The sequence below is a fragment of the Lithobates pipiens genome, unplaced genomic scaffold, assembly GCF_037356315.1.
Source record: "Lithobates pipiens isolate NorthernLeopardFrog02 unplaced genomic scaffold, aLitPip1_a1.2 Scaffold_22, whole genome shotgun sequence".
NCBI lineage: Eukaryota > Metazoa > Chordata > Amphibia > Anura > Ranidae > Lithobates > Lithobates pipiens.
Window position 1 is genome coordinate 36,329,290 of NW_027507784.1, and position 22,014 is coordinate 36,351,303.

The following is a 22,014-nucleotide window of genomic DNA, read 5'->3' on the forward strand; positions in this document are numbered from 1 at the left end:
CAAGAGTGTCCCCTCATTATTGCAGCCAGAGTGTCCCCTCATTATTGCAGCCAGAGTGTCCCCTCATTATTGCAGCCAGAGTGTCTCCTCATTATTGCAGCCAGAGTGTCTCCTCATTATTGCAGCCAGTGTCCCCCATTGCAGCTAGCCTGTGAAGGGAAGAGAGGAAAGCCACCTCCGCCGCCTGTTTGATCACAGCGCCAGGAACATCACAGCTTTCATTTCAATAGCTGTGTGTTCCCGGCCGTGCACCGTCACATACAGCCCCTCCCCCTTGTCTGGGCACTTTGATAGACAGACCAACCGCAGGATTGGACGGATGATCTGTCTATCAAAGTGCCCGGACAAGGGGGAGGGGCTGTGCGCACGGCCGGGGGAACACACAGCTATTGAAATGAAAAGCTGTGATGTTCCCGGCGCTGTAATCAAACAGGCGGCGGAGGCGGCTCTCCTGCACTATAGCATGATCTAGCTTTTTTTGATGGGCGGCACCAGGGGTGTGGATGGAGCCCTGCCCCCACCCAGGCCACGCCCCTTTTTTGGCTCCATTATCAGCCATTTTTCTCTTTTGGCAAATTGACGAAAAGGGCATTTTTGGCCGATATGTTTCGGCGGCCGAAATTTCGGTGCATCCCTAGTAATAAGTAGAGGTACAGGAAGGCAGAGAGATTCAGACGTTCTAAATGGAATAGACATGGACATAGATTTCATAAAGCCCTTAAACTCCCTGGCGGTATGATTATTTCAGATTTTAGGTGCTGAAAGCGGTACAATTATTTTGCATGGAAATTTGGCATTTTATATTGTAGGCCTGCAATTCTTAGGAATAATTCACTTAAATCTGTCCAAAGAAGGAGTCTAATAGACATCCCAGGTACGATAAAATTTTGAATATGAAATCATAAATTATTATATAAATTTATATATATATATATATATATATATATATAAAAACTTTAAATAATTATACCAAATAATAATATAATAATAATAAAAATTATTCAATAATCAAATAATTATATTAATTAATATATAATTCATAATCAAATCAAAAACACTGAAATATGCTGAGTTGCAGAATTGTCGCTGTCATTACTTTTAGTGTTTGATGACGAATTTCCCCACGAATCACTATCGCTCAATTCTGCAAGAGATTCTAATTTATTATCGCTGTTTTCTAGCTGGTCTATAACCACTTTTGATGTAAACTGACATTTTCTGGTTGCTATGGACAATCTCCAGTTTCCTGGCATAAAGAACAGTATTTATAATATAAAACTGCATGCAGGACACTGGACAGACCACTAGGGACAAAGGGGATGTGTAGTTATTTGATAGAGTACTGTATCTATACTGTGTTTTTTACTTTTTGAATTTGGCACCGAACTCTGTCCCTGTGCGTCACAGCGCTCGCAGGGAACGGAGCCCGGCGATGTGACAGATCGAGCGGAGGACTGCTCGCAGGTCACAGTGCGGGAGACATCGCTGGATCCAGGGGACAAGGTAAGTAAACCCCTCCATGGATCCCGTGATGCAGTCCCGAGTCTGGCTCGGGAATACCGCTTATGGTAATGAAATCTTACCCCGAGCCAGACTCGGGACTACCGCCAGGGAGGCTAACATTGCTAGCATGGAGCAGGAAACCCCAGAAATACAGGTATCTGCAACGAAAACCCCCACCCAGGACAAGGATCAGCTTAGCCCAAAAGCCTGATATAAAAGATAGCAGCTGGGACAGATCACACAGTTCTGAAGAAGAGATAAGAAATGACAGTCCACACCCTAAACACAGCCAGGAACAAGACTGGATGAACATTCCAATATTTGCCCCCTGGGCTAATCTACAATTCTGGCTTGTATGTAGTTGCATTGCCATTTTCATGAGTAACATTTACCAACAATGCTTGCTTAGTATAGGAAAATCTGGTAATTGTTCCCCTAGCATTACAATTAATGGGAAAAAGCTTGGAGGGACTTAAAAAGTCAATTGTTATGATAATTGTGTGTAATCACTATCTTTGCAATCTTTTTTCCAGAGACCAGGGAAGAAGTTAAACTGGTTTGGATAATAATGTTTGTGTTTTGTTTGCAGGTCCTTCAAAGTGTTACAAAAAAAAAAGGGGGGGGGGGTTTGGGGAGAGACTGCGCTACTATTTAACAAAGGTGGTAAAGCAGCTAACACTCAAGCAAACAAAGCTAAACAAAATGATAGAAAATGAATGTAGCGCTAAACATTATGTACACAAGTGTAAATACAAGTGTGATACAGCACGTAAAACAGCACTGCACAATGTGATGAGTAGGGATGAGCTTCGTGTTCGAGTCGAACATCGGCTGTTCGCTCGTTCGGCGAATACCGAACGTTATGGACCGTTCAAGCCAAATTTGTGTGGCGCTCATGGTCCACAATGCACTGCGCCATCGCAGTGCATTGCTGGCTAATGATTGGCCAAGCATGCACTGTGACCCCACATGCTTGGCCAATCACAGCGCCGGCAGCGAGGAGAGCCATGATTGGCCACAGGCAGGATGCCTGTGGCCAATCATAGCTCAGGCTGTGTAGTACACGCCCCACACTATATAAGGCTGCCAGCGCGGCGGCCTTGTATAGTGTGTTGGCGTCTGTAGGAGTTAGTGGGTGTTCTCTGTGTACCTTCAATACAGTATACACCGATCGTTATCGGCTGATTTTGCGTTCTTGCTATTCTGTAATTGAGCTGTTAGCAATCTGCAGGAGTTTGTGCCTGTTGTCTGCGTGCCCTGACTGCAGTATACACCGTTATATCCACCTATATAGATAGATATATTGCTCTTTTGTAATAGAGCTTGCAGTCAGTTGTAGAAGATTGTGCGTGTTGTCTGCGTGCCCTGACCGCACTATACACCATTATATCCACCTATTCCAGCACCAGTGCCTAAGGCCCAATTTTTCAGCCCCTGTTTAACAGGGGCATTTAATTACAATTTTTGATGCAATGCTTTGCAGCAGGGCTCATTCCTGCACTACAACTAGAGTATATGGGAGAGGTTGCAGTGTCGTGGCACCAGTGCCTAAGGCCCAATTTTTCAGCCCCTGTTTAACAGGGGCATGTAATTACAATTCTTGATATAATATTTTACAGCAGGGCCCGTTCCTGTGCCCACCGAGAGTAACTGTGAGGACTTCTAGTGTTGTGGCACCAGCACCACAACCACCAAAGGTCAATTTTTCTACCACTGTTCAACAATGGCATGTAATTACAATTCTTGATATAATCGTTCACAGCAGGGCGCTCCAGCGCCCACCAAGAGTCACTTTGAGGGCTTACAATGTTGTGGCAACACCAACACCTTGTTCTGCCATTTCTGCAGAGCATATAGGGCAGGCCTCTACTTTCAAACATCCAATTTACAAACATCTCCTACTTGCAAACGGAAGGAGACAACAGGAAGTGAGATGAAAAAAGACGGACGGTAAAACAAATTATACAGGGGTGATAACCCTTCCCTATGTTTTCCAAAAAGCTTAAAAATAGATTTTTTGACTGGAGCTACCCTTTAAAAATGTACCAGTTCAAAATTACAAACAGATTCTACTTAACACAACAAACCTACACAGTCCCTGTCTTGTTTGCACCGCCTGTATACTGCTGTTCTGAGTATATAGGGCCTGGGGGCCACACGCATTTCCTTTTTTTAATATGGGTACGGGGTTCCCCTTAATATCCGTACAAACAAAAGAGAGGGTATGACAGGGTCACGTAAATTTGATGTGCCACATCCTAAAACATCACAACAAAGAAGAGGGGGTCCCCTGGGGGAGGACTTTTAAGGCATGTACAAATTATAATAGTATACAAATTATTTTATTACATAAAACCAACAAAAGGTAATTGAATATACAGTATACATTAAAAAGTACCCCAACAGGTATATATACAACCAGTATTGATGCTATGTCGTATCATTCATTTGAACAGAAACCCCCTATGCGCTTCGGAGCTTGGAAAAGCGTGTCCTTCTTCAGGGATGTGTGGATACAATGTTTCTGTAGAATCTAATAAATGGCAAGGAACAGGGTAGCACAGTTATATAGTATCTAAACAGGTGGTGACACACGGGTACAAAAAATAGTTAAACAGACACAATTTCAAAATACTTACAATACTGTTAACATATATGACAATAGCTGCTGGGCACCATTTGATAAAAAAACAAACAATTGTACAGGACCATATGGGTATATTTGACTCCGCCAATGCTCGAGGTATATGCCCCAGTCTATCGCTATTCAATAAAGTGTTGTAGAGATCCTGCAGGAGTGGTGTGGAAACAGGTCTGCAGTCCCCTATTGGGGGAAGAAGATGTTTTTCATATGAACTGGGACTTTTATAGTTGTTTTACCCAGAATAACACCTGGATAGGAAAAAATGAGAAATAAAAAGTAATGATAGTAATTTGAATGGGGTAAGAATAAATATATATAAATAAAGACTGAAAGTTAAACATTAAACAATGCTAACAAAAAAAAAAAAATATGAAATAATAAAAAATAATAATAAATAAATAGAAAATAAATAAAAAGTAAAAGGTTTGACCCCACCGGGTGAGCGGTGCAAGTGGGGAAACACTGGGACTAACAATTACAGTGCAGGGCAGAAACTAGCGCGTCATTTAACCACTTGCTTACTGGGCACTTAAACCCCCCTCAGTCCCAGAGCAATTTTCAGCTTTCAGCGCTGATGCACTTTGAATGACAATTGCGCGGGCATACAACACTGTACCCAAATGAAATTTTTATCATTTTTTTCCCACAAATAGAGCTTTCTTTTGGTGGTATTTAGTTACAGCTCGGAGTTTTATTTTTTGCTAAACAAATAAAAAAAGATGCAAAAAAAAAAAAAATCATGTTTTAATAGTTTGTTATAAAATTTTGCAAACGGGTCATTTTTCTCCTTCATTGAAGTGCGCTGATTAGGCGGCACTGATAGGCTGCATTGGTGGGCACTGATGGGCTGCATTGGTGGGCACTGATAGGCTGCATTGGTGGGCACTGATAGGCTGCACTGGTGGGCACTGATAGGCATAGTTAAGGCGGCACAAATAGGCACAGATAAGGCGGCAACAATGGGCACAGATAAGGCGGCACTGATGGGCAAAGATGGGCACAGATAAGATGGCACTGATAGGTACCACTGATAGATGGGACTGATGGGCACTGATAGGTACCACTGATAGATGGGACTGATGGGCACTGATAGGTGGCACTGATAGGTGGCACTGCTGGGCACTGATGGGCGGCACTGCTGGGCACTGATGGGCGGCACTGCTGGGCACGGATATGTGGCACTGGGGTGCAGCACCTTTGAGGCAGATTGTGGGCACTGCTGGGTGGCACTGCTGGGTGGCACTAGGCACTGCTGGGTGGCACTGTGGGCACTGCTGGGTGGCACTATGGGCACTGCTGGGTGGCACTGACGGGGGGCACTTACTTTTAATAAGTGTGGCACTGCAGGGGGCAGGTGGGCACTGGCAGGGGGCAGGTGGGCGCTTGCATTGCTGGCCGTGATCGGGACTGATGCTTTTTTTTTTCTCCTCGCGCTGTCAGCGCGAGGAGGAATAATAGCCGGCTCCGTTATATCACATGATCAGCTGTCATTGGCTGACAGCTGATCATGTGATAAGGGGTCGGGATCGACCCCTTGCACAGATCGGTGATCAGGGGGCGCGCAGGCTGCTCGTACACGGGACTACGTCTATTGACGTCGTCCCGGAAAAGGAGATCCGCGCTGTAGCCGTCATTTGGCTATAGCGCGGATCTCAAGTGGTTAAAAAGTACAAATACAATTTTTTATTAAAGTATAGGTTGCATCTGAGTAAATTAAAAGATGACAGCCAGCAATGTAGTAACAAAAGGTTCGGCACTGACAGTGCTGCAAAAGGGGGCCTCCCTATATATTATGTGTATCAGACAAATCTGCTTATTATGTAATGGAGTAAAGAGTATTGAGATATCAGATATCATCTGTATAAATAAACAAATATACACTGAATAGCACAAGCAGAATTCACCTTAGAAGTATAGAACAACAGGGAAAAACTATACCTGCTGTGATCAATATTGAATAGGAGTAAAAATTGCAGGGTGAACCGCACTTTGAGGTCCGTCCAGCCGGCGTCCTGCAAATAAGGTCTGCAGACACCGGTCAGGGTGGCTCTGATAATAAAGGCCCCTTTAACTATCAACAGCTGATGCTGATTGCACAACCACCATGGAGCAAAAAAAAAAAAGGGTAAACTTTACTGATGGTAATGGTAATATTTATAAAAGCTAGTATAATAGCTTAAGACAAAGGGTAGTAACCATGAGCATAGGCAGGGTCAAGTACAATCAGAAAAGAGATGAACATTTTTTTTTTAAACAATAAACAATAGAAATTATAACATTAAATATACAGAATCCACTACTTCAAATTTAGTGGACCAGAATAGGAGAATACAAAGTTTTGTAGAAACACAAAGGTACCCTCTAAATAAAGAGGTATTACAAGAAATATTTATTTAATGGCCTATATATTATTGTTCCCTCCCCCCTGATACAAAGCCCTCCAGGAAGGGTTTGAACCAGATGGCGTCATTGAGACCAGGGGCCTGAGTAGCTTTTAGATAATGAATCCATCTTGATTCAATCTGCAAGAGATTTTTATTCCAATCACCACCTCTGGGGTTAGCATGAACCCTGTCTAAAATAAGAAATTTAATTTTTGGAAATTTCCCCCCATGAACTAATATAGTATGGCGGCCCAGAGGAAGATCTGGGTCGCATGTACGCATGCTATTGATGTGTCTATATGCCCATTTCCAGAACTCCTGTTTTGTTTTACCGACATAAAAACAACCACATTCACACGATAGCAGGTAGATTACCCCGCTGGTGCGACAATTCGCAAAGTGTTTGGGATGAAATATTTTGCCATTAGGTAAAAGTGGGTTCTTTTGTATCATCATATATCTACAGTAGTGGCATTTGCCACACATGTAGGTACCTTTGTATTTACAATGTGCAGGAAGAGTGGCATCACGGAATTCACTTTGCATAAGAGTGTCCCTAAGGGAAGTAGCACGTTTAAAGGTGTATGAGGGGTGGGCAGTCACTATTTTTCCCAAAATAGGGTCACACGTAAGTAAATGCCAGTATTTGGCAATTATTTTTTTGACCTGTTGATGCTGGGTGCTATATTTGGTAATAATTCTAACCTGGTCAGTTTCCTTTTTTGTTTTTTTGCGGTAGATCAGGTCCTCTCTCGTATATGAGTTAGCTCGTTTGAAGGCTCGCTTCAGGGAGGTGTGAGAGTAGCCTCGCTGGAGTAATCTACAGCGGAGCTGATTGGCCTCCTCCCGGAATATGGCCTCCTCGGAGCAATTGCGCCTTACCCGCAGGTATTGGCTATATGGGATAGAGTCAAGTAACGGCTTTGGATGAAAACTTGATGCAAACAGAATAGGATTACCCGCAGTAGGCTTTCTGAAAAGTTTGCTTAGCACAGTGCCTGACTCCCCCCTATAGATCTCCACATCGAGAAAAGTAATTCGATTCTGGTCAAAATTCATAGTGAACTGTAAGTTGAAATTATTTTTGTTGATTCTCAAAAGCCACTGTTCCAGCAGATCTTGGGGACCGTCCCAGATGATGAAGATGTCGTCGATGTACCGGTACCAACATATAATGTGGTCTGAGTACATCGACAAGTCTTCATCATCCAGGAAACTTGCCTCCCATTCCCCCAGATACAGGTTGGCATAGGACGGGGCACAACATGTCCCCATTGCCACCCCCTGTATCTGGAGGAAATGGGAGCCATTAAAAGTAAACACGTTATGCTGTAGAATAAAGTCCAATAGTGAGACGATAAATTCCCCATATTTGGGGTCGACTCCAGAGTTCTTAGATAGAAAATGTTGAATAACAGATATCCCTTTATCATGGGGGATAGTATTATAGAGGGATTCTGCATCTACCGTAACAAAGACAGCATGATCAGAGATAGTTAGAGTATCAATGATTTGCAAAAAGTGCAGGGTATCCTTAACAAAAGAGGGGAGGGACAGAACAAATGGTTTTAAAAATTCGTCCACCAATTTACTAGCATTATCGCTGAGTGAGCCCACCCCTGATATGATCGGTCTACCTGGGGGGTTGATTGCATTCTTGTGGATTTTCGGTAGGGCATAGAAGACAGGCACATGTGGAAATTTGGTTCTAATGAAATCCCTAGTTTGTTGGGTAATAATTTGATTTGAAAAAGCTGCATCTATGATGGCATAGAATTTCAAAGTATACTTTCTTATAATGTCGGCTGGGACTCGACGGTACCAGTCAACATTATTAAGTATCTTATTGCACATATCTACATATGTTGTATTGTCCATAAGGACAATATTGCCCCCCTTGTCAGATGTTTTTATTGTAATGCTTTTATTGCGACGAAGCTGCTGAAGAGCGCTATGTTCTTGTTTGCTCAGATTAGATGGGGTGGATGTCCTAATTTTGAGTGCTTCTAAATCGTTATGAATCAATTTAAAAAATGCAGCAGCATTAGGGCAAGTACTTGGCGGGGGGCAGAAATCAGATTTTTTCCTAAGCATGGACTTCATTGGTTGGGTATTAGTATCTTGAGAGTTCCCGGAGTCTGTCAGCAATAAGGATAGATCCAGTTGAAAGATAAGATCAACGGGGTGATTTTCTTCTAAAAGAGTTACTAATTGATTAAGAGCTTGTGTCTCCTGTGAAGTAAATGTAGATGGAGTTACCTTGGTAGAAAAAAGTTTTTTAAGTAATAATTTACGAACAAAGAGCTGGAGATCCTTGTATATCTCAAACACATCCATATCTTGGTTGGGGCAGAAGTTGAGGCCCTTTCCAAGGACCTCAATTTCATCACTGGAAAGTTCATAAGAAGATAGATTAACTATAGTTAGGTCAGGTACTGCCTCCAAAGGAGGTGTTAGAGAGCTAATTGGGTATATGTGTTGAGACTGTCCAGTACTGAGGGAGTGCCTGCTAGAATGAGTTCTAAAAAAGACGGGTCGTTAGAGATAGTGTCGGTGGAGGTTTTAATAATAGGATTGTGGGATGTGGTGTTAGTGTGGGTATGGGAAGGATCCCCTGCAACTGCTGGGGGTATGGACTGCTCAGAAAGTGCTACAAGAGAAGGTGTAGATTGGGAAGAAGTGGTCATATTAAAAGTGAGTTTCTTGGCCTGTTGCATTTCAGTGAGGTCACCTGAATGTAGGCGCTTGGTGCTAACTGTGGGTTTAGATGTCTTATTAGAGTGAGAAGATGATGATTGTGGGGGCTGTGTAGAGTTAGAAGTAGAACGTGACCTAGAAACATTGTTTCTATTTAATTGAGTAGGGTTAGTTGAAGATTGTTGTGAATTAAATTGACCCTTATTTAAATTAGGTTTGTTAGAGACAGATGTCAACTTATAGGCTCTGCCGTCACGAAAGGCGTCTTGTTCACGAGAGAATTTTTGGCTTTTCTTTTTGAGAATATCTCTATTGAATGCATCTAGATGCAATTTAAGTTTATTTTCTTGTTGTGAAAGTGATCTATGCGACTTAAGTTGTTGTAGTTGACTACAAACCGCCACAATATTTAAATCTAAAGCCTTAGAACGTTTAGTATATTCCTCTGTGAGGATTTCCATTAGGGTACGTGAACAAGTTCGCAGAGCTTGTTCCCATTTTTCCTTAAACTGCGGGTCCAGACCTTCCAGGGTGGGGAAGATCTGGACTCACAGTCCCAAAGGGTTTATATCAGCTTTAAAATAATCTTTGAAGGACCAAATGTGCCAAAAAAGCATGGACTTTCGTTCCAGTGCTTTGGAAAGTCTATGGAACAAGGTGGAAATCTCGGCATCTAAAAAAAAAAAAAAAAAAAAAATATGAAATAATAAAAAATAATAATAAATAAATAGAATATAAATAAAAAGTAAAAGGTTTGACCCCACCGGGTGAGCGTTTTTTTTTTTTTTGTTAGCATTGTTTATTGTTTAACTTTCAGTCTTTATTTATATATATTTATTCTTACCCCATTCAAATTACTATCATTACTTTTTATTTCTCATTTTTTCCTATCCACTTGTGTGATTTGAACACCATTTACATACGCGGGCGCGACTTCCGTATGCGTTTTCTTTGCTTCGCGAGCTCGCGGGGACAGCGGGCGCTTTAAAAAATATATATTTTTTTAAATTTATTTTATTTATTTTAAAATGACTAAATTGTTTAAAAAAAAAAAAAAATGATCACTTTTATTGCTGTCACAAGGAATGTAAACATCCCTTGTGACAGTAATAGGTGGTGACAGGTACTCTTTATGGAGGGATCAGGGGTCTAAAAGACCCCCCACCCCTCCTTTACACTTCAATGTATTCAGATCGCCGAAAACGTCGATTCTGAATACCGTATATCTTTTTAAAACCTGCGCCATTGGCAGCCGAGTAAACGGGAAGTGACGTCATGACGTCGCTTCCATGTTTACTATGAGGAGACTGGAACGAAGCCGATTATGGCTTCGTTCCAGTTCCTCCCCAGCAGCCGGAGGCAGCGGAACATGAATCGGTGCTCCCGATCGAGCGGGAGAACCGGTAACAGTGGCGGGAGGCGGCGGGAGGGGGGACGTCCCCTCCCGCTCCTCCGGCATAACAGCCGAGCGGCTTTTAGCGGCATCGGTTGTTATGCCTGGATAGCCAATTGCCTGCTCAAAAAAACGGTACTGGGATGATGCCTGCAGGTGCGGGCATCATCCCGGTATACCCCCCGGAAGCCGCGTACGCACATCTGCATACGCTCAGCGGGAAGGGGTTAAAATCAGTGCTCCCGCCAAAACGGCCATTTTTAAAAATATTTTAGGCATTGACCCATGTCCCCTGGGGTAGGAGCCAGGTCCCCAAACCCTTTTTAGGACAGTATCTTGCATATTAGCCATTAAAATTAGCACTTTTTATTTCGAACGTTCGAGTCCCATAGACTTTAATGGGGTTCTAAAGTTCGTACGAATTTGCGGTCTGTTCGAAAGTTTTGATGCAAACCGAACCGGGGGGTGTTCGGCTCATCCCTACTCCCAAACCATGTTTACATGTTCAGACAGGAATACACAAACACAACAGTGACAGCATGGCCACATAAACCCACTTTTGATGGAAAAAATGCAAGAATACAAGAATTTCAGCAAACAAACAGCCCTAGTTGGGCCTGCTGAGCAGGAACACATAATACCATTTGCAACTGTGTTAGCCCTTGGCTATGTGCATCAAATCTCCAACTGCAGGCTAAAGATCAAAGGCGATTTGCATCCACATAAACAAACAAAGCCACAGTTTTCCAAGCATATCTGCCTGTGCAGTGTAAACCCTACAATTTTAAATGTCCAAGTCCCTGGGCATGATTAGTGCTAACAAACATTAACATCAGTCCCTGGCTGCAATGAGCTTCCAATCTAAAATTAACTTTCTTACATTAGAAACTGTTTTTACCCTTCACTGCCAGTGTCATTTACACAGGAATCACTGCATTTATATAGCAGTGATTAATGTATAAATGACAATGGTCCCCACAATGTCGCAGTCACAATAAAAATCGCTGATCGCCGCCATTACTAGAAAAAAAAAATAATAAAAAAATTATTAATAAAAATGCTATAAAACTATCCCTATTTTGTAAACGCTATAACTTTTGCGCAAACCAATCAATAATCGCTTATTGCGATTTTTTTTCCAAAAATATGTAGAAGAATATGTATCGGCCTAAACTGAGGGAAAAAAATGTTTTTTTATATATTTTTGGGGGATATTTATTATAACAAAAAGTAAAAAATAATGCGTTTTTTTCAAAATTGTCGCTCTATTTTTGTTTATAGCGCAAAAAATAATATAATGGCACGCGTCAGGGCTGCCCCCTTTCTCCAATTCTCTTTGCTTTATCCCTTGAACCCTTCCTCTCTACAATTAGACACAATCCAAACATCCATGGGGTCACGGTTGGTGACCGAGAACATAAATACGCTGCGTATGCAGATGATATTCTGTTTTACATACAACAGCCCCTGATCTCCCTCCCCAATTTGATGTCTGCCTTCTCACAATTCGGTATCATATCTAATTTTAAAATTAACATGTCCAAATCTGAGATTCTGAATGTCTCTATTCCCGTGGAAACTGTCAATCACCTTAAAACTTCCTTCCCGTTTAGCTGGCAAAAACACAAAATGAAATATTTAGGCATCTATCTCACATCCAAACCCCAGACTCTTTTTCGCGCTAATTATATACCCCTTCTGAATGAAATTAGATTGGATTTACAAAGATGGTCCCAAGTCGCACATTCGTGGTTAGGGAAGATTAGTGTGATTAAGATGAATATCCTACCCAGGATACTGTTCTTGCTCCAGATGATTCCAGCGGGTATTCCGGCTAGTTTTTTTTTTTTTAAAAGCTGCATCTATGATGGCATAGAATTTCAAAGTATACTTTCTTATAATGTCGGCTGGGACTCGACGGTACCAGTCAACATTATTAAGTATCTTATTGCACATATATACATATGTTGTATTGTCCATAAGGACAATATTGCCCCCCTTGTCAGATGTTTTTATTGTAATGCTTTTATTGCGACGAAGCTGCTGAAGAGCGCTATGTTCTTGTTTGCTCAGATTAGATGGGGTGGATGTCCTAATTTTGAGTGCTTCTAAATCGTTATGAATCAATTTAAAAAATGCAGCAGCATTAGGGCAAGTACTTGGCGGGGGGCAGAAATCAGATTTTTTCCTAAGCATGGACTTCATTGGTTGGGTATTAGTATCTTGAGAGTTCCCGGAGTCTGTCAGCAATAAGGATAGATCCAGTTGATCGATAAGATCAACGGGGTGATTTTCTTCTAAAAGAGTTACTAATTGATTAAGAGCTTGTGTCTCCTGTGAAGTAAATGTAGATGGAGTTACCTTGGTAGAAAAAAGTTTTTTAAGTAATAATTTACGAACAAAGAGCTGGAGATCCTTGTATATCTCAAACACATCCATATCTTGGTTGGGGCAGAAGTTGAGGCCCTTTCCAAGGACCTCAATTTCATCACTGGAAAGTTCATAAGAAGATAGATTAACTATAGTTAGGTCAGGTACTGCCTCCAAAGGAGGTGTTAGAGAGCTAATTGCGTATATGTGTTGAGACCAGGGCTCGAGTCCTGCGGGAACGCATGGGAACGGCGTTCCCGTACTATTTCCACAACGGGAACGCCGTTCCCATTAGCAGCCCGAGTAGCCCGCCGCTCGTGCGTAGCCCGCCGCTCCTCTGCCGCCCGAGTCAGTGACTGGTTGCTAGGCTAGGGCCGCTCCGCGTCTAGCAACCGGTCACATGACATCGGCCGTACACGTGGGCACGCACTGGAGTCAGTGGGCAGTGCGCATACGGCCTCCAGCGCAGCCAGCGGCAGACACACGCCGCTGGCATACGGACTGTCTCCTCCCTCCCCTCTACCCAGTGCTCTCCCGAGAAGTAAACCAGGTTAGTCACTAGCACTCTGCATTACCCTGCCAATACTCTGCATTACTCAATACTCTGCATTACCCTGCAAATACTCTGCATTACCCCTCCACCAATACTCTGCATTACCCCTCCGCATTACCCCTCCGCCAATACTCTGAATTACTCTGCCAATACTCTGAATTACTCTGCCAATACTCTGCATTACTCTGCCAATACTCTGCATTACTCTGCCAATACTCTGCATTACTCTGCCAATACTCTGCATTACTCCGCCAATACTCTGCATTACTCCGCCCATACTCTGCATTACTCCGCCCATACTCTGCATTACTCCGCCCATACTCTGCATTACTCCGCCAATACTCTGCATTACTCTACCAATACTCTGCATTACTCCACCAATACTCCGCCAATACTCTGCATTACTCCACCAATACTCTGCATTACTCCACCAATACTCCGCCAATACTCTGCATTACTCCACCAATACTCTGCATTACTCCACCAATACTCTGCATTACTCCACCAATACTCCGCCAGTACTCTGCATTACTCCACCAATACTCTGCATTACTCCACCAATACTCCGCCAGTACTCCACCAATACTCCGCCAGTACTCTGCATTACTCCACCAATACTCTGCATTACTCCACCAATACTCTGCATTACTCCACCAATACTCCGCCAATACTCCGCATTACTCCGCCAATACTCTGCATTACTCCGCCAATACTCTGCATTACTCCGCCAATACTCTGCATTACTCCAACAATACTCCACCAATACTCTGCATTACTCCACCAATACTCCGCCAATACTCTGCATTACTCTACCAATACTCTGCATTACTCCACATTACTCCACCAATACTCTGCATTACTCCACCAATACTCCGCCAATACTCTGTAATACCCAACCAATACTCTGCATTACTCCACCAATACTCTGCATTACTCCACCAATACCCTGCTATACCCTGCCATACATGCCCTGCCGATACTTACTCTGCAATACTTACCCTGCCAAGACTCTGCAATACTTACCCTGCAATGCCCTGCCAATAATCTGCAATACCCAGCAATAATCTGCCATACCCTGCCAATACTCTGCAATACCCTGCCAATACTTATCCTGCCAATATTCTGCAATACCCTGCCAATACTTACCCTGCCAATACATATTCTGCTAATACCCAGCCATACCCATCCATGCTCAGCCAAAATATTATTGGGGGAGATGACGTGGATATTACAGTAGGGGAGATGTATATTGCAGTGGGGACTATATGGTGGTGACATTTTTCACAGGTTTTTGCAAATTCAATTATTATTTGCTGATCCGAAAAAAGATCCGATCTGTGACTCAGATCCAAGGAATGATCCGATCCGTGAGTTTTTTGATCCGTTGCCGATAATCTTGCACGGCAAGGGCAACGTTATTCCAGTTTGTGGGATATTTTCTAATTTGCTGTATTTGAATTTGGAACAGGGTGTATTTGTGGCAGAAATTCCCTGCGAGGGAAAGATCATCACCCATTGTGTTGATTATTCTGTTTGACAAGTTAACTTATTTTGTATTTGTAAACTGGCACTTTACAATAAATGTACTGTATTTTCTGTGAAATATATATGCATATGAGCGTACCTTTATTTATTTATTTATTTTTTTGGTGGGGGAGTGGATCTTGGGTGAGAGTTCCCACACTTTTTTCCCCAGCACTTGACCCCTGGTTGAGACTGTCCAGTACTGAGGGAGTGCCTGCTAGAATGCGATCTAAAAAAGACGGGTCGTTAGAGATAGTGTCAGTGGAGGTTTTAATAATAGGATTGTGGGATGTGGTGTTAGTGTGGGTATGGGAAGGATCCCCTGCAACTGCTGGGGGTATCGACTGCTCAGAAAGTGCTACAAGAGAAGGTGTAGATTGGGAAGAAGTGGTCATATCAAAAGTGAGTTTCTTGGCCTGTTGCATTTCAGTGAGGTCACCTGAATGTAGGCGCTTGGTGCTAACTGTGGGTTTAGATGTCTTATTAGAGTGAGAAGATGATGATTGTGGGGGCTGTATAGAGTTAGAAGTAGAACGTGACCTAGAAACATTTTTTCTATTTAATTGAGTAGGGTTAGTTGAAGATTGTTGTGAAGTAAATTGACCCTTATTTAAATTAGGTTTGTTAGAGACAGATGTCAACTTATAGGCTCTGCCGTCACGAAAGGCGTCTTGTTCACGAGAGAATTTTTGGCTTTTCTTTTTGAGAATATCTCTATTGAATGCATCTAGATGCAATTTAAGTTTATTTTCTTGTTGTGAAAGTGATCTATGCGATTTAAGTTGTTGTAGTTGACTACAAACCGCCACAATATTTAAATCTAAAGCCTTGGAACGTTTAGTATATTCCTCTGTGAGGATTTCCATTAGGGTACGTGAACAAATTCGCAGAGCTTGTTCCCATTTTTCCTTAAACTGCGGGTCCAGACCTTCCAGGGTGGAAGAATATAAATAAAAAGTAAAAGGTTTGACCCCACCGGGTGAGCGTTTTTTTTTGTTAGCATTGTTTAATGTTTAACTTTCAGTCTTTATTTATATATATTTATTCTTACCCCATTCAAATTACTATCATTACTTTTTATTTCTCATTTTTTTCCTATCCACTTGTGTGATTTGAACACCGTTTACATACGCGGGCGCAACTTCCGTATGCGTTTTCTTTGCTTCGCGAGCTCGCGGGGACAGCGGGCGCTTTAAAAAATATATATTTTTTTTAATTTATTTTATTTATTTTAAAATGACTAAATTGTTTAAAAAAAAAAAAAGATCACTTTTATTGCTGTCACAAGGAATGTAAACATCCCTTGTGACAGTAATAGGTGGTGACAGGTACTCTTTATGGAGGGATCGGGGGTCTAAAAGACCCCCCACCCCTCCTTTACACTTCAATGTATTCAGATCGCCGAAAACGGCGATTCTGAATACCGGATATTTTTTTAAAACCGGCGCCATTGGCAGCCGAGTAAACGGGAAGTGACGTCATGACGTCGCTTCCGTGTTTACTATGAGGAGACTGGAACGAAGCCGATTATGGCTTCGTTCCAGTTCCTCCCCAGCAGCCGGAGGCAGCGGAACATGAATCGGTGCTCCCGATCGAGCGGGAGAACCGGTAACAGTGGCGGGAGGCGGCGGGAGGGGGGACGTCCCCTCTCGCTCCTCCGGCATAACAGCCGAGCGGCTTTTAGCCGCATCGGTTGTTATGCCTGGATAGCCAATTACCTGCTCAAAAAAACGGTACCGGGATGTTGCCTGCAGGTGCGGGCATCATCCCGGTATACCCCCCGGAAGCCGAGTACGCACATCTGCGTATGCTCGGCGGGAAGGGGTTAAAATCAGTGCTCCCGCCAAAACGGCCATTTTTAAAAATGTTTTAGGCATTGACCCATGTCCCCTGGGGTAGGAGCCAGGTCCCCAAATCCTTTTTAGGACAGTATCTTGCATATTAGCCATTAAAATTAGCACTTTTTATTTCGAACGTTCGAGTCCCATAGACTTTAATGGGGTTCTAAAGTTCGTACGAATTTGCGGTCTGTTCGAAAGTTTTGATGCAAACCGAACCGGGGGGTGTTTGGCTCATCCCTACTCCCAAACCATGTTTACATGTTCAGACAGGAATACACAAACACAACAGTGACAGCATGGCCACATAAACCCACTTTTGATGGAAAAAATGCAAGAATACAAGAATTTCAGCAAACAAACAGCCCTAGTTGGGCCTGCTGAGCAGGAACACATAATACCATTTGCAACTGTGTTAGCCCTTGGCTATGTGCATCAAATCTCCAACTGCAGGCTAAAGATCAAAGGCGATTTGCATCCACATAAACAAACAAAGCCACAGTTTTCCAAGCATATCTGCCTGTGCAGTGTAAACCCTACAATTTTAAATGTCCAAGTCCCTGGGCATGATTAGTGCTAACAAACATTAACATCAGTCCCTGGCTGCAATGAGCTTCCAATCTAAAATTAACTTTCTTACATTAGAAACTGTTTAGACAGGAGACAAATAATATGCCAGCATGTCTTTCGATTGTAGTGGGAAACCCACACAGGGAGAACATATAAACTTCAACACAAGCATTAAGATGACACCACCCTTTGCAGCTATAACAGCTTCAACTCTTCTGGGAAGGCTGTCCACAAGGTTTAGGAGTGTGTCTATGGGAATGTTTGACCATTCTTTCAAGTGCATTTGTGAGGTCAGGGTACTGATGTTGGATGAGAAGGCCTGGCTTACAGTCTCTGCTCTAATTCATCCCCAAGGTGTTCTTTTGTGTTGAGGTCAGGACTCTGTCCAGGCCAGTCAAGTTCCTCCACCCCCAAACTCACTCCAAATCATTTGGTGGAGGGGGGATTATGACGTGGGGTTGTTTTTGAGGGGTTGGACTTGGCCTCTTACTTCCAGTGAAGGGAACTCTTAAGGCATCAGCATACCGACAATTTCATACTCCCAACTTTGTGGGAACAGTTTGGGGCTAGCCCCCTCCTGTTCCAATGTGACTGCACAAAGCAAGGTCCATAAAGACATGAAGGAGCAAGTTTGGGGTCGAAGAACTTGACTGGCTGCACACAGTCCTGACCTCAACCCGATAGAACACCTTTTGACTGAATTAGAGCAGAGACTGCGATGCCAGGCCTTCTCATCCAACATCAGTGCCTGGCCTCACAAATGCACTTCTGGAAGAATGGTCAAACATTCCCATAGACACACTCCTAAACCTTAAGGACAGCCTTCCTAGAAGCTGTTCTAGCTGCAAAGGGTGGGTCAAATACATTTTTAACCCTTCGGACTAAGACTGGGCTGCCTTCAAAGTTCTTGTGTGTATAAAGGCCGGCGCCCCAATACTTTTGACTAGATAGTGTGTCTGGCAAGATTTACATTGGTGGTGGAACCCTTCTACACATAAATACTACATTTAGTTATAGCTTTAGGACCTGGGAGATGAGACAGCTTCTCTACATGAAGCAGCATGCTTGGGAATCAAACCCGGACACTCAGGATGCTAAGCAGAAGCTCTAACCTCTAAGCCACAGAGCTGACACATGTGGAAACTTCCTACACATATATATATAAATACATAAATACAAATAAATACTGCATTTGTTTGGACATACAGGTGATGGAATTACATTACTCAAGAGTTATTCTTCTTGATTTATTCTGTGATATTTGCTGGTTCTTTGTGGGTGAGTGTAGAATATTGATATTACCCTCAAAATTTTGGCATTTACATTTTGATTTCTGATGTTGGTACACATATCACATTTTTTGGACTCAAATTATGATTATTTGTAAATAATAAAAAGCACAAAAAAATAATAAAAAGCACAAAAAAATTGCATCAGCAATAGTATTATTTGTAAAGACACCTGTGTGAGTTTTGGGTAAAGATTGTTGTGAAATGGAGAGTAACAAGTGAAAGTGACAGAGAAAAATATATTTTACCAAAACATCAAAACATTCCACATTCTAATATTCTTAAAAACTAAATATTTGAAGTAGAACAACAATGTTGCAAAGGATAATTTATTTCAGAGAAAGATACATTTCATCTCAACATTAAAAGGATTTATTTTGGAAAGTTACAATTGTACCATTAGAATCAATGGCTAAAACTTGTATTGCACTATAATGGCGCAGATTTTCACTTCCAAAAAATGCTCTTTAACAAAGCGTTCATTTTCGTATTTACTATAGCGCCTTTTAAAAAAGACACTGGAGCTAAAATGAGAGCTATTTGCAGGTCTGAGCATGCCCAGTTGTGTTGCAACCTAGTTCTACAAAAACGGGGGAGTTTATCGCTTCTCAGACTTTTAAAGATATTTCAGTGTAGAAATCACTTTTTCACACAGTTTAAAAGCAGATTATGTTTAACCACTTCCCGACCAGCGCACGACGATGTACGTCGACAGAATGGCACGGGCAGGCATATTGGCGTACAGGTACGTCCAATATTCAATGCCGCCCTGCCATCGGGAGCGCGCCGCCGGCGGCACGCTCCCGCGCCGGTCGGGACCCCCGTGAGTCCGGTCGCAGGACCCGTGGATTCGATCGCCGCGGGCATCCCCGCGATCGTCTCACGGTGCGGCCGAATGGAGGAAATGCCGTGTAAACAGCATTTCTCCATTCTGCCTAGCAACTAGTGACGCTGATCTCTGCTCCATGTGATTGGAGCAGAGATCAGTGTTCACTAAATGAAAGCCCAACCCCCCACAGTTAGTAACACACCCCTAGGAACACTTAACCCCTACACTGCCACCCCCTGGTTAACCCCTTCACTGCCAGTGTCATTTACACAGGAATCACTGCATTTATATAGCAGTGATTAATGTATAAATGACAATGGTCCCCACAATGTCGCAGTCACAATAAAAATCGCTGATCGCCGCCATTACTAGTAAAAAAAAATAATAAAAAAATTATTAATAAAAATGCTATAAAACTATCCCTATTTTGTAAATGCTATAACTTTTGCGCAAACCAATCAATAATCGCTTATTGCGATTTTTTTTCCAAAAATATGTAGAAGAATATGTATCGTCCTAAACTGAGGGAAAAAAATGTTTTTTTATATATTTTTGGGGGATATTTATTATAACAAAAAGTAAAAAATATTGCGTTTTTTTATAAAATTGTCGCTCTATTTTTGTTTAAAGCGCAAAAAATAATATAATGGCACGCGTCAGGGCTGCCCCCTTTCTCCAATTCTCTTTGCTCTATCCCTTGAACCCTTCCTCTCTACAATTAGACACAATCCAAACATCCATGGGGTCACGGTTGGTGACCGAGAACATAAATACGCTGCGTATGCAGATGATATTCTGTTTTACATACAACAGCCCCTGATCTCCCTCCCCAATTTGATGTCTGCCTTCTCACAATTCGGTATCATATATAATTTTAAAATTAACATGTCCAAATCTGAGATTCTGAATGTCTCTATTCCCGTGGAAACTGTCAATCACCTTAAAACTTCCTTCCCGTTTAGCTGGCAAAAACACAAAATGAAATATTTAGGCATCTATCTCACATCCAAACCCCAGACTCTTTTTCGCGCTAATTATATACCCCTTCTGAATGAAATTAGATTGGATTTACAAAGATGGTCCCAAGTCGCACATTCGTGGTTAGGGAAGATTAGTGTGATTAAGATGAATATCCTACCCAGGATACTGTTCTTGCTCCAGATGATTCCAGCGGGTATTCCGGCTAGTTTTTTTTTTTTTTAAAAAGCTGCATCTATGATGGCATAGAATTTCAAAGTATACTTTCCTATAATGTCGGCTGGGACTCGACGGTACCAGTCAACATTATTAAGTATCTTATTGCACATATCTACATATGTTGTATTGTCCATAAGGACAATATTGCCCCCCTTGTCAGATGTTTTTATTGTAATGCTTTTATTGCGACGAAGCTGCTGAAGAGCGCTATGTTCTTGTTTGCTCAGATTAGATGGGGTGGATGTCCTAATTTTGAGTGCTTCTAAATTGTTATGAATCAATTTAAAAAATGCAGCAGCATTAGGGCAAGTACTTGGCGGGGGGCAGAAATCAGATTTTTTCCTAAGCATGGACTTCATTGGTTGGGTATTAGTATCTTGAGAGTTCCCGGAGTCTGTCAGCAATAAGGATAGATCCAGTTGATCGATAAGATCAATGGGGTGATTTTCTTCTAAAAGAGTTACTAATCGATTAAGAGCTTGTGTCTCCTGTGAAGTAAATGTAGATGGAGTTACCTTGGTAGAAAAAAGTTTTTTAAGTAATAATTTACGAACAAAGAGCTGGAGATCCTTGTATATCTCAAACACATCCATATCTTGGTTGGGGCAGAAGTTGAGGCCCTTTCCAAGGACCTCAATTTCATCACTGGAAAGTTCATAAGAAGATAGATTAACTATAGTTAGGTCAGGTACTGCCTCCAAAGGAGGTGTTAGAGAGCTAATTGGGTATATGTGTTGAGACTGTCCAGTACTGAGGGAGTGCCTGCTAGAATGAGTTCTAAAAAAGACGGGTCATTAGAGATAGTGTCAGTGGAGGTTTTAATAATAGGATTGTAGGATGTGGTGTTAGTGTGGGTATGGGAAGGATCCCCTGCAACTGCTGGGGGTATCGACTGCTCAGAAAGTGCTACAAGAGAAGGTGTAGATTGGGAAGAAGTGGTCATATCAAAAGTGAGTTTCTTGGCCTGTTGCATTTCAGTGAGGTCACCTGAATGTAGGCGCTTGGTGCTAACTGTGGGTTTAGATGTCTTATTAGAGTGAGAAGATGATGATTGTGGGGGCTGTATAGAGTTAGAAGTAGAACGTGACCTAGAAACATTGTTTCTATTTAATTGAGTAGGGTTAGTTGAAGATTGTTGTGAATTAAATTGACCCTTATTTAAATTAGGTTTGTTAGAGACAGATGTCAACTTATAGGCTCTGCCGTCATGAAAGGCGTCTTGT

The 22,014-nt window shown here is 42.2% G+C and overlaps 1 protein-coding gene across 1 annotated transcript in view; it reads left to right on the plus strand.

The window, feature by feature from the left end:
- Positions 1-1,605: 1,605 nt before the first annotated feature.
- The window catches only part of LOC143925378 (putative methyltransferase DDB_G0268948), a 174,683-nt gene continuing 154,274 nt past the window's right edge, over positions 1,606-22,014 (plus strand). The window contains exon 1 of the mRNA XM_077449945.1: positions 1,606-1,856. The gene's annotated coding sequence lies outside the window, so the exon portion shown is untranslated. The remainder of the gene's footprint in view (positions 1,857-22,014) is intronic.